This window comes from Aethalodelphis obliquidens, unplaced genomic scaffold, assembly GCF_003676395.1.
Source record: "Aethalodelphis obliquidens isolate GAN/ISIS:26980383/991018 unplaced genomic scaffold, ASM367639v1 scaffold30, whole genome shotgun sequence".
NCBI lineage: Eukaryota > Metazoa > Chordata > Mammalia > Artiodactyla > Delphinidae > Aethalodelphis > Aethalodelphis obliquidens.
The window spans coordinates 20,495,065-20,508,300 of NW_020837974.1; the positions used below are offsets into that span (position 1 = coordinate 20,495,065).

The 13,236-nt window shown below is 42.9% G+C and overlaps 1 pseudogene; it reads right to left on the reverse strand.

Moving 5' to 3' along the window:
* Positions 1-11,291: 11,291 nt before the first annotated feature.
* On the reverse strand, positions 11,292-11,915 carry LOC113630288 (60S ribosomal protein L9 pseudogene; annotated as a pseudogene).
* Between the last annotated feature and the right edge of the window lie 1,321 nt (positions 11,916-13,236).

The window sequence follows — 13,236 nt, forward strand, 5'->3', positions numbered from 1 at the left end:
TTACCATCTTTCACTTTTTTTTTTTTTTTTTTTTGGCTGCATTGGGTCTTCACTGCTGCGTGCGGGCTTTCTCTAGTTGCAGCGAGTGGGGGCTACTATTCGTTGAGGTGCGCGGGCTTCTCATAGCGATGGCTTCTCTTGTTGCGGAGCACGGGCTCTAGGTGCATGGGCTTCAGTAGTTGCAGCTCGCAGGCTCTACGCACGCGGGCTCAGTAGTTGTGGCACACGGGCTCAGTAGTTGTGGCACACGGGCTTAGTTGCTCCGCAGCATGTGGGATCTTCCTGGATCAGGGCTCGAACCCGTGTCCCCTGCATTGGCAGGTGGATTCTTAACCACTGTGCCACCGGGGAAACCCTATTTTTACATAGTAACAGCCTTATATACCTGGACTTGTTCTGGTTTAATTCATCTCTTTGTTAAAACAATACTACCCACTACATATACTGCTTTGCTTATTTTATTTTTAAAATCATTGTATAGTAAAATTGCCCTTTTTTGGATGTATAGTTCTGTGAATTTTAACATATGTATATATTTGTGCAACCATCACCACAACTGAGATATGAAATTGGGATACACTTCCATCACCCTGAAAAACTCCCTCCCTCATGTCACTCCTTCATAGTCACCCACTTCAGGCTCATTAAGTGGCAACTGGTCTGATCTTTATCAACATGGTTTTGTCTTTTCCAGAATGCCATATAAGTGGAATCCCATGGTTGGGCACCTTTTGAGATTGGCTTTAATCACTCAGCAAAAAGTCTTTGCGATTTATCCTAGTTGTTGCCTGTATCTGTAGTGTGTTCCCTGTTATTGCTGAGTGTTCCATTGCGTGGCTGTCCCTTACAGAGCTGCAATACCCCACTTTTAAGAACTGTAGCTTTATAATGATTTTGATATCTGGTTGGTAAGTTTCCTGCCCACTTACAATGCTCCTGTTCTATTTGTTTTCCAAAAGTGTCTTGGCTATTCTAAGTGTACTGATTCCTAGGGATTTTGTAGCTTTGGTTGTTTTTGTGAGTGATCCCTTCAACCTCTCAATTATCCAAACTCAAAAATATCCCAGAACAATCTTGAAAATTGTGCAAGACCCTTCTGAAGAAAACCGTAAAACTAGACAGAAGAGGATGAAGAAAAACTTTAATGCACAAAAAAACCTATTCCTGGATGTGAAGACTCAAAATGGAATAGATGTCTATTCACTCCAAATTAATTGAGATATTTTGAGCTTTAATTGGCTTTAATCTTTTTCATCAATCTTTTCAAATTAATGACATAAAGTAAGTAAATTTTAAAAACTATGTTAATCTCCTCCCCTTCACTGTTCATGTTCCTTTTCTCTTTCCAAAAGCTGTGTGTGTGTTTTCTTTTTCGTTTTTTAAAAATTATTTTATTTTTGGTCTTAGTTGCGGCATGCGAGATCTTCAGTTGTGGCATGTGGACTTCTTAGTGGGTGCATGCATGTGGGATCTAGTTCCCTGACCAGGGATCGAACCCAGGTCCCCTGCATTGGGAGCACAGGGTCTTAGCCACTGGACCATGGGGGAAGTTCCTGTGTGTGTGTTTTCTGCCTTTTAGCTTGCTTTAACTGTAATCTAAATATGCCTGGGGGCCCACGTGGCTGGTCATGAAGTAGATTCCAGTTTGCGAGGTGTACTTTTGGCAGCCAAAGTCATTTGGAAAGGCTGTGCTTCTCTATCCCCGCATCTCGTAGGATATCCTGAAGAGGCAGGAGGGGGCTTCCATAACGTAGCTAAGTCTAAGGAATCCACTTCTACCTTAAATGGCTCCAACGACCCCTCCAAGTTCAGCCTTCATTCCTGTTCCATAGGCTTGTTACCTCCCATTTTCAGCCTTTGCTCCCCTTTCAGCATTTCATATTAAATTGGTTATAATAATTATATTAACTATCATATTACTAGCATGTTTGTAATGGGGAGAGGAAGGAGCTATATGAGAAATACAAAAATACAGGATTTTTTAAAGTGGGTCAGAAAGAAAGAAGGAGTCTGTGAACATAATTACACACACAAACATACACACTCACATAATTTTATTGTCTAGTCCTTTCAAATAAGCTGCTCTTGGTTTTACCAATGCTGCCCTTTTTCTTCTTTCCCTTCCCCAACTTCCATTTGCAATTTTTCTCATTTTCTCCTTCTGCTTTCTTTTGATTTATTTTGTTTCACTCTTCCTAATTTCTTGAGTTGAATGCAGGTTACTTATTTTAGAATTGCTTATTTATTAATAAAAACATTTAAAGCTAGGTGTTTTCCTCTGAATACCACCTTGGCAGCATTCTCCAAAGTTGTTGATGGCTGCATGGGCACTTGGATGGCAAAGTCTCCTTTACGTAGAAAACCATCTGTGCCACATGAATTCTGGGGCCAACTAGGGCCCTGTAGGCTGAGTCATTCCCCTGAAGTCCCTAGTGTGTTGGACCATCCCTCCTCCAGGGAGGCGTGGGGTAGGGGAACATAGAACAGATTTGCTGGAACTTGCTCTTCTAATCCAAACACCACTGATGAACATCATAAGGAACAGAAATCAAATGATATGTATCCTGTCTTTCCCAAACATCTCTGTAAGTCCATCTTCTTCCCAATAAGCTCAGGGAAGTGATGGACCCTTTGGGAATTATTTCAGTTTATATGGAGCTTGGGAGTAGGGTACAGGGGTTGTAGTTGGCATTCCTTTCAACTTGGTCCAAACTGTCCAATATTTTTGAGTTTTGTGTTGTGATGTCACAGTTTTTCTCCTCTGTTATGAAGTTTTTTGTGTTTTGGTTTTTTCTGCATATCTGGAAGGGTTTTAGTTTTTTTTTATAGTTAAAAAAAATTCATTTATTTATTTAGACTAGGGTCTTCGTTTGGGGTCTTCGTTTCTGTGCGAGGGCTTTCTCTAGTTGCGGCAAGTGGGGGCCACTCTTCATCACGGTGCGCGGGCCTCTCACTATCGCGGCCTCTCTTGTTGCGGAGCACAGGCTCCAGACGCGCAGGCTCAGTAGTTGTGGCTCACGGGACTAGTTGCTCCGCGGCATGTGGGATCTTCCCAGACCAGGCCTCGAACCCGTGTCCCTTGCATTGGCAGGCAGATTCTCAACCACTGCGCCACCAGGGAAGCCCCAGGGTTTTAGTTTTGAAACACATTCTGTACTAATATGGGGCCTCTTTTTTGGGGGGCGGGCTCTTAATATGACAAAAACCTGATTCAAACTGGCTAGAAAAAGGGAATTTATGGAAATTAATTAATATTCACATTCATAGAGAATATTGGTATTCACACGTCCTGCTGGATCAGGTGCCGAGCCAATGTCCTCAGAAACCCTCCTCCCTGTCTCCATCTCCTGGCTCTTTTCTGTGTGTTGGTCTCCAGCTGCCCCAGGCCTCCCTCCATCCCATGTGCAGCTCCAGACCAGACTCACCCATGTGCTTGGCCATGAGCCTCTCCCTGACCAATCACAGTGGCTAGAGAAACAGATGCTCTGGTCGGGGTCATAGATGCTGGGTTGACAGAACACCTGGTGTCCAATATATGGTTCATATGGCTGCCCTCTTCCTAAAACACCTTTCTAATCAAGGCCAGACTTGTCTTAAAATTTTACTGTTTCCTTAGCAGGGTGGAAAAACTCTGTCCCACCTCAACTTGCTCTCTTTACAGCTCTCAGCTCGCTTCCTTTCTCCCACACCCTATGTTCCAGCCACAACAACCTATTCCCCATTTCCAAACAAAAGCGTACTTTTGTTTCTATGCCTTTGTACATGCTGTTCCTTTTGCTAGAAATTCCCTCTTCCCTTATTCATTCTTTAAGAGCCTAAGTCATGTCTGGAAATCACTTGGGCAGTTTGTCCATCTCCTCCCTGGGCTCCCACCTACCTCTACTCACACTCTGCTCATCCTGGACCTGGACAGGATTGAATCCTGTGGGACTCTTGCCCCTTTAAGACATCAGGACTGGACCCTTAGAGCTAAGGCTATGCCTCAACAATTTCCCTGCAGTGTCTGCAGTGTAGTAGATATTCAGTAAATGTCTGTTTAAAGAATGTGCAGACAGGGTCAGCTGCCCACAAGCTGATTATTTGACCATTTTTGTGTACTATAAGCTCCTGTGGATTTTCAGTCCAGCAGCCGGTACCTTCCTGCCAGAACTTGCTTCTACCCAGCCCCACCCTACCCTACTCTATAGAGCCAGAAATACCTAAACGTTTTCGTGCCTTGGGGACAGCCTTAATCAATGGCTAACGGTGTGGGGGAGGGGTGTCCTAATGGGACTACTCTAGGTGTGACCTTCACTGCCCCCAAAGCTCTCTGGAGGGTTGGGCCACCATTACTCTCTATGTGACTTGATAACCCATCCTTGCTCGACCTCCTTCCCCTCCCCACCCTGCTCCCTGACTCTCCTACCCGTTTTCCTGGAACACTTCCTAATAAGTCACTTTCTCACAAATCCTGGTCTCAGGTCCTCAGATCTGCTTCTGGGGAACCCAGCCTAAGACAGAGTTGATGATTCAATGAACAGAAGGAGAAGAATAATGAATTCAGAAATCAACAACTATTTATTGGTCACTAATTGCAGGGAAGAAACAGGAGAAGGAGAGGACCCTCCTGGGATTATCTTCTTAAGGAGACAAGGTTTACACATGTAGAAAAAGAACGAATACGTGACATGAAATGTGATGAAGAGTACTGAGGTTTAAAGCTCAAGAAAGGATTCACTTTGTTATAAAGCAGAAACTAACACACCATTGTAAAGCAATTATACCCCAATAAAGATGTTAAAAAAAACCCCACCCAACAAAAACAAAAGCTTTAAACCCTAAAAAAAATATTAAAAAAATAAAGCTCAAGAAAGGAGGGATGAATATGTGTTTACACGTGTAGAAAAAGAACGAATGCGTGACATGAAATGTGATGAAAAGTATTGAGGTTTAAAGCTCAAGAAAGGATTCACTTTGTTATAAAGCAGAAACTAACACACCATTGTAAAGCAATTATACCCCAATAAAGATGTTAAAAAAAAACCCACCCGACAAAAACAAAAGCTTTAAACCCTAAAAAAAATATTAAAAAAATAAAGCTCAAGAAAGGAGGGATGAATATGAACGCAGGGATGTCAGAGGCTGGTCAGACTTTGAAGGCAGAACTGAACTTTGAAGTGAGGATGAGATAGAGCAGGGAAAAGCCCAGTGAATACAGCAGTGTGATTGGAGTAAAATGATGAAACTTTAAGGCCAGGACGTGAAGACTTGGAATCCATTCCAATGAGTTTGGACTTTATCTCATAAGGTAATTGGGGGGGGGGTCAACATTAATTTATTAATTCAACAAACATTTATTGAGTGCCTGTAACATGTGGCACACCCAGACAGGAGCAAGGTGTACTCTAGGAGGGGTGTTCCTTAACTGAACTGCCTGTTCCGGCCACCATAATCTTGATTATATGTGTTATTTGGATACACCTATAATTCCCGGATAGATTTTTTTTCTTACGTAGTTTTATCATGTGTATATATGTTTTTCTGATTATAAAGTGAAACATTATCCTCATAAAATTTCAAACATTTGGAGAATCATGCATGGTAGGAAAAGAAATGTCTTCTATTCAGCAGAGAGGCTTGGAATCTTCTTGGATGGGGATTGGGCTATAGGGAAGTAGAAAGTCCCCAGGGGTCAGGCTGGGCTTGTGGTTCCCAGGAACAGTTACTTGGAGCAGCAGTGTCAGGCAGGTTCTGATTTTACTCAAGCATTCAGTTAAGTTTGGCTCAACACCCTCATTAGGAAGGGAGGTTAAGGTCAGGGTTAATGTTAAGCTTGTTTCTGTGATGAGAATGGTATGGGGACCACAAAACAGAGGGTCCAAGATGAATTGCAAAGTCCTGAGCGGCAGCAATTCAAAGCAAGGTGAGCTGGTGGAAGTGACGTGGGAATGGAACTTCTAAGCATTCACTGGAAAGCCAAGAAAGGGGGTGGGGAAGCCTGCACTTTCTGTTACCCGGGAAAGTTGGGGGTTGTCATCATATGATGAACATTTAAAAACATGCAACCTTATTTGGTAGGCATGGACTGGTGATATCTGGGGAACTTCTTACTGCATGTATTTTATATTTTAATAGAGAACGTGAGGAGCCATCCACGAAGATTATGCCTATTTATAGAACCACAAATAGACAATCAGAGTGCCTGTTGCTTTCATCCTCTCAAACACTGGTATTACCAAATTTTATTCTTGGACAGCCTATTAGGTAAAATTGAACAAAAATTATTGTTTGTTTCAACTTGCATATATTTAATCATTAGTAAGGTTGAGCATCTTTGGTATACTTTTCAGTCATTCTTATTTCTTCTGGAATGGCCTCATTTATTTACACTTTTCTCATTGATGTGTAGAAACTCTTTGGATACAGACAACATTATCTATTTTGTTTGACATATCCTGTAAGTGACAGTCCCAGTTGAATGTAATTTAAGAAATTATCACAAGGATGTTTCTTTCAATATTCATAACAATTATTGCACTTTATTTTTTGTAGCTATAGTTATGAGGTCCTTACCTTAATTCTCTCTAGATTGAGTGCTTTGATCATTGGGGTGTAGTACTCACCACCAGTGCTTTCACACTAGACCTTCTCCATGCATTTGTTTTTCACCTTGGTTCATCTTCCAGATGGCTGCGTTGTATCCTCAAGGCAATTTTTCCAGAATGAGTAAATAGTGCTCTAATGTTTGAGTTCTTCCATATCTGAGAATGTCTTTAGGTTCTCTTTACACATGAACAACATCCCAACTGGATACGGAACTCAGCACTCGGTTGCATTCCAGGTGGAGAAAGAGAAAGGGGGACTGAGAAAGGAGAATGAGGAACAGAGGGAGTGAACTGTGTGAGTCAGAAATGAATGGAAGACAGCATTGAAGATGGAGGCTGTGATCTTGGAGGCCCTTGAAAACCAGGATACAGGGCACTGAAGGCATCTGATCAGAGGGAGGATGTGCAAACAGCTGAATTTTAGGAAGATTAACCTGGCAAAGGCAATGGGAAGAATGAGAGGGGGAGATGGAGGACTGTTTTGTTATCAGTTAGAAACAATTTGGCTACAAGTCACAGAAAGCAACGAATAGAGGTTCATTTATATCATATACAAAATGTCCAGAACAGCGAAGGAAAAATATATACATATATGTATGTGTGTTTTTATGTGTTTATTATGTATTTTGGTTTAGCTGCTCATATTGCGCTGATGTCTCTGTGGTTCTCTTGGCCTTTCCCTCATAGTTGCAAGATGGCTGCTGCAGCTCCATACATAGTATTTGCATTCCAGGCACAAGATGGAGGGGAGGGGAGGTAGAGTCACAGTTGACTCATTTTATTAGGAAAGAAAAAACTCCCCAGAACTTTCCACCTCCCAGCGAGTTCTGTTTATATCTCATTGGCCACAGCTGTGTCATATTGTTACTGAACCAGGTTTGTTTGCCTGACATGCAGCAAGCTAAACCCTGAGACACTGAGGTCTGCAGCAGAGAAAGGGTTTATTCACGAGGGAGCCAAGTGAGGAGACAGGAGAGCAAATCTCAGATCCGCCTCCCAAAAGGCAAGAGGCTTGAGATATTTATGGGATAAAGAAGCAAGGTGGTTGTAAGGTGTGGGGAAAGGTGATTGGAAGTAGGGAAAAGGTGAGGTAATCGGTGCTCTGTGCAGGCTTAGTTTTAGTGTCGGTGGTCCCCACTAGACTTAGCCAGCCTGAATTGGGCAGAAGCCGACTCCAAATTTCTGTAAAACAACTTAAGCCCCTGTTACTATAGTGACCCACATGTCAGAAGCATTATCTATAGGGGTGGTTAAGAAGTCTGGTGATATATTACCTAGGCTACGTGAAGCTTGGAGGGGGGAGGGTATGCAATTAGAGAAAGGGGGAAAAAAAGAACAACTAAAGCAGGCTTAATCAGTAAAGGAAGATTACAAACAGAGGGGTTTCTAACAAGTTGTTTCCTTATCTGCTGTTCTATAAGACACATTCAAGGATTTCTGTTAAGGCACCAGTTTCTGTTAACCCTATGGGGCACAGTCTCAATATGGCCACCCTATCTGCAAGGGAGGCTGGGAAGGCAAATTATTCAGCTAGGCACATTTCAAAGGAAAAAATAGGGAATCAATATTTACAGACAAATGAAAGTGTCTGCCAGAACACAAACGTACCACCACCACCACACACACACACACACACACGCACACGCACACACACACACACACGCACACACGCTCACACACACAGAAGATAAATTGGACTATATTAAAACTAAGAACTTCTGTTTGTTCATCAAATAACTCCATAAAGAGAGTGAAAAGGCAAACAGCACTGGGGGGAAAATGCTGAAAAGGAAATAAATGCAGAATATACATTTAAAATATATAAAAGGCAGACAACCCATTAGAGAAGAAAAAGGCAATAGAAAAGCAGTAACTTCACAAAAGAGAGTATCCCAATGCTCTATAAACATTTAAAAATGTACTCACCGTCATCAGTCATCAGGGGAATATACGTTAAAACCACAACGAGGGCTTCCCTGGTGGCGCAGTGGTTGAGAGTCCGCCTGCCGATGCAGGGGACACGGGTTCGTGCCCCGGTCTGGGAAGATCCCACATGCCTCTCACATGGGAGAGGCCACGGCATTGGGAGGCCTGTGTACCGCAAAAAAAAAAAAAAAAAAAAAAAAAAAAAACCACAACGAGTTACCATTTTACACCCACCAGGATGACTAAAATAAAAGATGGAAATTAGCAAGTGCTGATGAGGATGTGGAGCAACTGGAACTCTCATACTCTATTGGTAAGAGTGAAAATTGGTACAGTCACGTTGGAAAGCACTTTAGCTTCTTTTGGCGGGGGGGGGCGGTACGCGGGTCTCTCACTGCTGTGGCCTTTCCCGTTGCGGAGCACAGGCTCCGGATGCGCAGGCTCAGCAGCCATGGCTCACGGGCCCAGCCGCTCCGCGGCATGTGGGATCTTCCCGGACCGGGGCACGAACCCGTGTCCCCTGCATCGGCAGGCGGACTCTCAACCACTGCGCCACCAGGGAAGCCCTCCTCTTATTCTTATTCTCCCTTGCCTCATCCTCCTTCACTTGGCTAACCAAGCCCCTCAACTTAAGCCCCACTTCCTCTAGGAAGTGTTCTGGGAAGTTCCCTCAGGTAGATACCCTGTACTGTGCTCTTCGAAATGCTCATATTCTGCCTGACATGGAACTCACACCTGGAATTCTACCTCTACACTGAGCAGTGCCTATTCATTCATTTAAAAATCATTTATGGAAACTAACACAACATTGTAAATCAACTATACTCCAATAAAAAATTTTAAAAATTAAAAAAAATGATTTATGGAGACCCAAGTATATGTATGGCACAGTGCTAGGCACTATTTTTGTCTCCTGCTCAGTGCCTGCCGCAAATTATATAGCGAATATTCACTGAGAGAATTAAGGGCCAGCTTGAAGCAACCAGGCCTGAGATGGTGGCTGGCGATCAGAAAGAATGTTGGAATACCGATGGGTGGAGCCTTGTCTCAGCTCCAGGGAGCAAGATAAGTCCTAGGGTAGAGGGAACTGAGCTCTCCTAACCGGCTGGTGCCCTGAGGTCAGCCTGCACTGGGAACCACCTGATAGCAGCCAACAGGAATTTGTTCTACAGGGCTCAGGCAAGGAGCCAGCCGGGGCTAGGAATTGGGCAGACCCTTCAATGTTGTGTCTGTGGCTAATTTCTCCTTGGCTAGGGTTCCGCGCCAATGAACCACTATGCTGGAGTGTAGGGAAATGTTTAAGCCTAGGGTTTTTGCAGTCAAAGAGAGTTACTTAAGTTCTCAGAGCCTCAGTTTCCTTTTCTGTAAAATGGGAATAAGACTCGTACCCATTTTGTAGGCCGTTGCAAGGATGGAATGAGATTATGTATATGATATATCAGGCTGGTATCTGGCATACAGTAAAGTTTTATCAATGTTAACAATTATTGTTATCTAGGCTTGCTTTTTTAATTTGCAGTATGTCTGGGGGAGATAAGAGGAGCAAAACTTTTGTCCCAGTTTGGAGGTATATCTTTAGTTATCTCTAAGAGCCCCATGTATATAGCAGCCAATAGCAAATGAAAGCTCCCTGCTTGGACCTGTGCCTTCCCAGACTTCCCTTTGGCTGGGACATAGCACAGAACATCTGGGTCTTCCCCAACATGCTGCGTCTGTAAATGAGGCCTAAGGCCACCTCAAGAAGGTGAAAAGTCTCAGCGCTCACTAACCATACCTAATCACAGTAAAAAATCTGAGGATAAAAGGAGTTACTTGGATATCATTAAAACAGCTAGATTTAGCAATAAAAGGGTTATCATGGGATCAAGTGGAGAAGAATGTAGGCCAAAGGAGGTTTCAAAGAGCCATAGATGAAGTCCTGTGTTGCAAAATGTAGATGTTTAAATTATGGCTCTGGCCCAATGCATTGGAGCAGCTCTCTCTCTCTCTTTTTTTTTTTTTAACTTTTTAAATATCTATTGAAGTATAGTTCATTTACAGTGTTGTGTTAGTTTCAGGTGTCAACTCTCTTTTTAAGCCTGCCCAGCATCTAGGGCTGGCTGGATTGACAGTGAAGGCAGAATGACTTCCAACTTTTTGCCTGACGAATTGCATAGATAGAGGCACCAGTAGTTGACATTTGGAGAAGATAAACAGATTTGGAGAGGGAAGAGACCAAGTCCAGTTTTGAATATAGAGACTTTTGAGGTGTTTGAAGGGTACCGAGGTAGGTATGTTTAGAAGGCAATTGAAAATGTGGATCTGGAGCTCACAGAAAGTTATATAAAGATGGACGATGAGAGAATTCCCTGGGAATCCAGTGGTTAGGACTCCACGCTCTCACCGCCAAGGGCCCAGCTTTGATCCCTGGTCAGGGAACTAGATCCCACAAGCTGTGCCACGTGGCCAAAAATAAAAGAAGATGGAGAATAAGAATTGTAAATAAGAAGGGGACCATGTCCACTGTGGGCAAGAACAAGACACCCCAGGGTATAACGTAGAGTGAGAAGAGGACTAAGGGGAAAACCATAGAGAATTGCCATTTGGAGAGGAAAAATGGAGGAAAGAAAGCCAGCAGAGAAGATGGAGAAGGAAAAAACAAGCAGGGAAGTGAGAGCAAAACTAGGGCCTAGCTGTGAGACCACCAGACATCTTAAGGAGAATTCTGATTCACAGGAAATGAAATTGAATTTTTTTTCCCCAAGTCAAAAGAGCTTTTATTCATTTTTAAAATATCACATGTGAACCAGGCCCCTTGCGGTCTCTGTAACTGGATCACTCAGATCTTACTCATCAGCCCGCTGAACTGTTCCTTTCTCAGAAACACAGATACCATCCACAAATGTTCTGATATCCTTGTTTTTAACTGTTGTGGCTTTTGTTGAATCAAGGCAGCTGAATTTGACACAAGTTCAATGTCGTTTCCTTCAAGAATCAACTCATCTTTCTGGGCTTGAGATACTGAACAAGCAACACCTGGCCTCATCCGAGCCCTGCGGATGTATTTTTCACCCCCCAAAATTTCGGATTTCCACAAGAGAACCATTCTCCTGAATAACGACGTTGATGGGGAAGTGAGCATACACAGACCTCATCTGGTAATGGAAGCCCAGTGTAACACCCTTGATCATGTTCTGTACATGACTACAGATAGTGCGAACAGTGGCCAGTTCCTTTCTATTCCCCCACCATTTGTCAACCCGGAGCCTCTTCTTTTTCTTCCCAAGGAGACTGAGTTCTACACTGATGTGATTGAAGTCCCTCCGCAGGGTGCCTCTGGGGCCCTTCACAATAACCGTGCGTCCCTTCAGAGTAATGTCGACATTTTCTGGAATGTCGAGTCTGACTGCTGAGAATGGTCTTCATTCTCTCAGTAGATGTGGCAAAGAGCTGAAATTGAATTTTAAAGGCATGAAAACATAACCTCACTCATAATGAAGACATGTACAATAAAACAATGAAGAGGTAGCATTTTTTAAAAAATCTACCAGACTGGCAAGAATGGAAAAGTTTAACACAGTGTTTGAGAGGATGTGGGGAAATAGACACTTTAAAATAGTAAAGATATACACTTTTTGGCTTAGTGATTCCATTTCTAGGAACCCACTGGATGGATATGCCTATACATGGGTACAGAGAGGCTTGTACAAGGATATTCATTGCGGCATTATTTGTTGTAGCAAAGGGTTGGAAACAACCTAAACGTCCATCAATAGAGGACTTGCCAAATTAATAATGACATCATTTCAGTGGAATATATGCATTTCAGTGGAATATATGGAGTTATTAAAACAAACAAGGGAGATCAATAAGTACTAATTTGGAACCATAGCTAAGATATCTGAAGTGAAAAACATCAGAAGGACAATAGAACAGGATGTGCTATCATTTATGTAAAAATGGATAAGGCTGGCTTTGGAGCCAGACTGCCTTGGTTTAATTCCCAGCCCCACCGCTGTCTAGCTATGTAACTGGGGGAAAAGCTACCTGTGCTTCAGTTTCCTCAGCCATCATCTTCACAGGGTTATCAGAGATGTGAAGATTTACTTTTCCCTTTTGTACTTTTTGAATTTTTTTTTTTTTTGGCCATGCCGTGCGGCATGCGGGGATCTTAGTTCCCCGACCAGGGACTGAACCCACGCCCCTGCAATGCAAGTGCAGTCTTAACCTCTGGGCCACCAGGGAAGTCCCTGAATTATTTTTAAACCATGGCATGTGTAACCCTAATTTTCATTTAATTAAAAATTTTAAACAAAGAAGGTATATGAGTAGCAGCTAAGCATGTGGAAAAGATGCTAAATTCATTAGTCATTAGGGAAATGCACTTTAAACCACAATGAGACACCACTGCAAGTCTATTCATATGGCTAGAATTATAAAGACCAACAATACCAAGCGCACCACCCCAAGCCTATATTGCTTTGACAGCTCATTCACATCAAAGAAAATGTGATCCTCCCTTCCCAGTGTACAACTCACCAAGGGATTCATTCTGATTGGTCCTGCCTGGGTCACATGTCCAGCTCTGAACCAATCACTGTGGGGCTGTGAATCACCTTAAAGTGTTGGCGAAGATGTGTAGCAATTGAAACCTTCATAGGCTGCTGGTGGGAATGTGAAATGGTACAGACACCTTGGGAAACACATGGGCATTTTCTTACAAAGTTAAACATAACGTCTACACAGT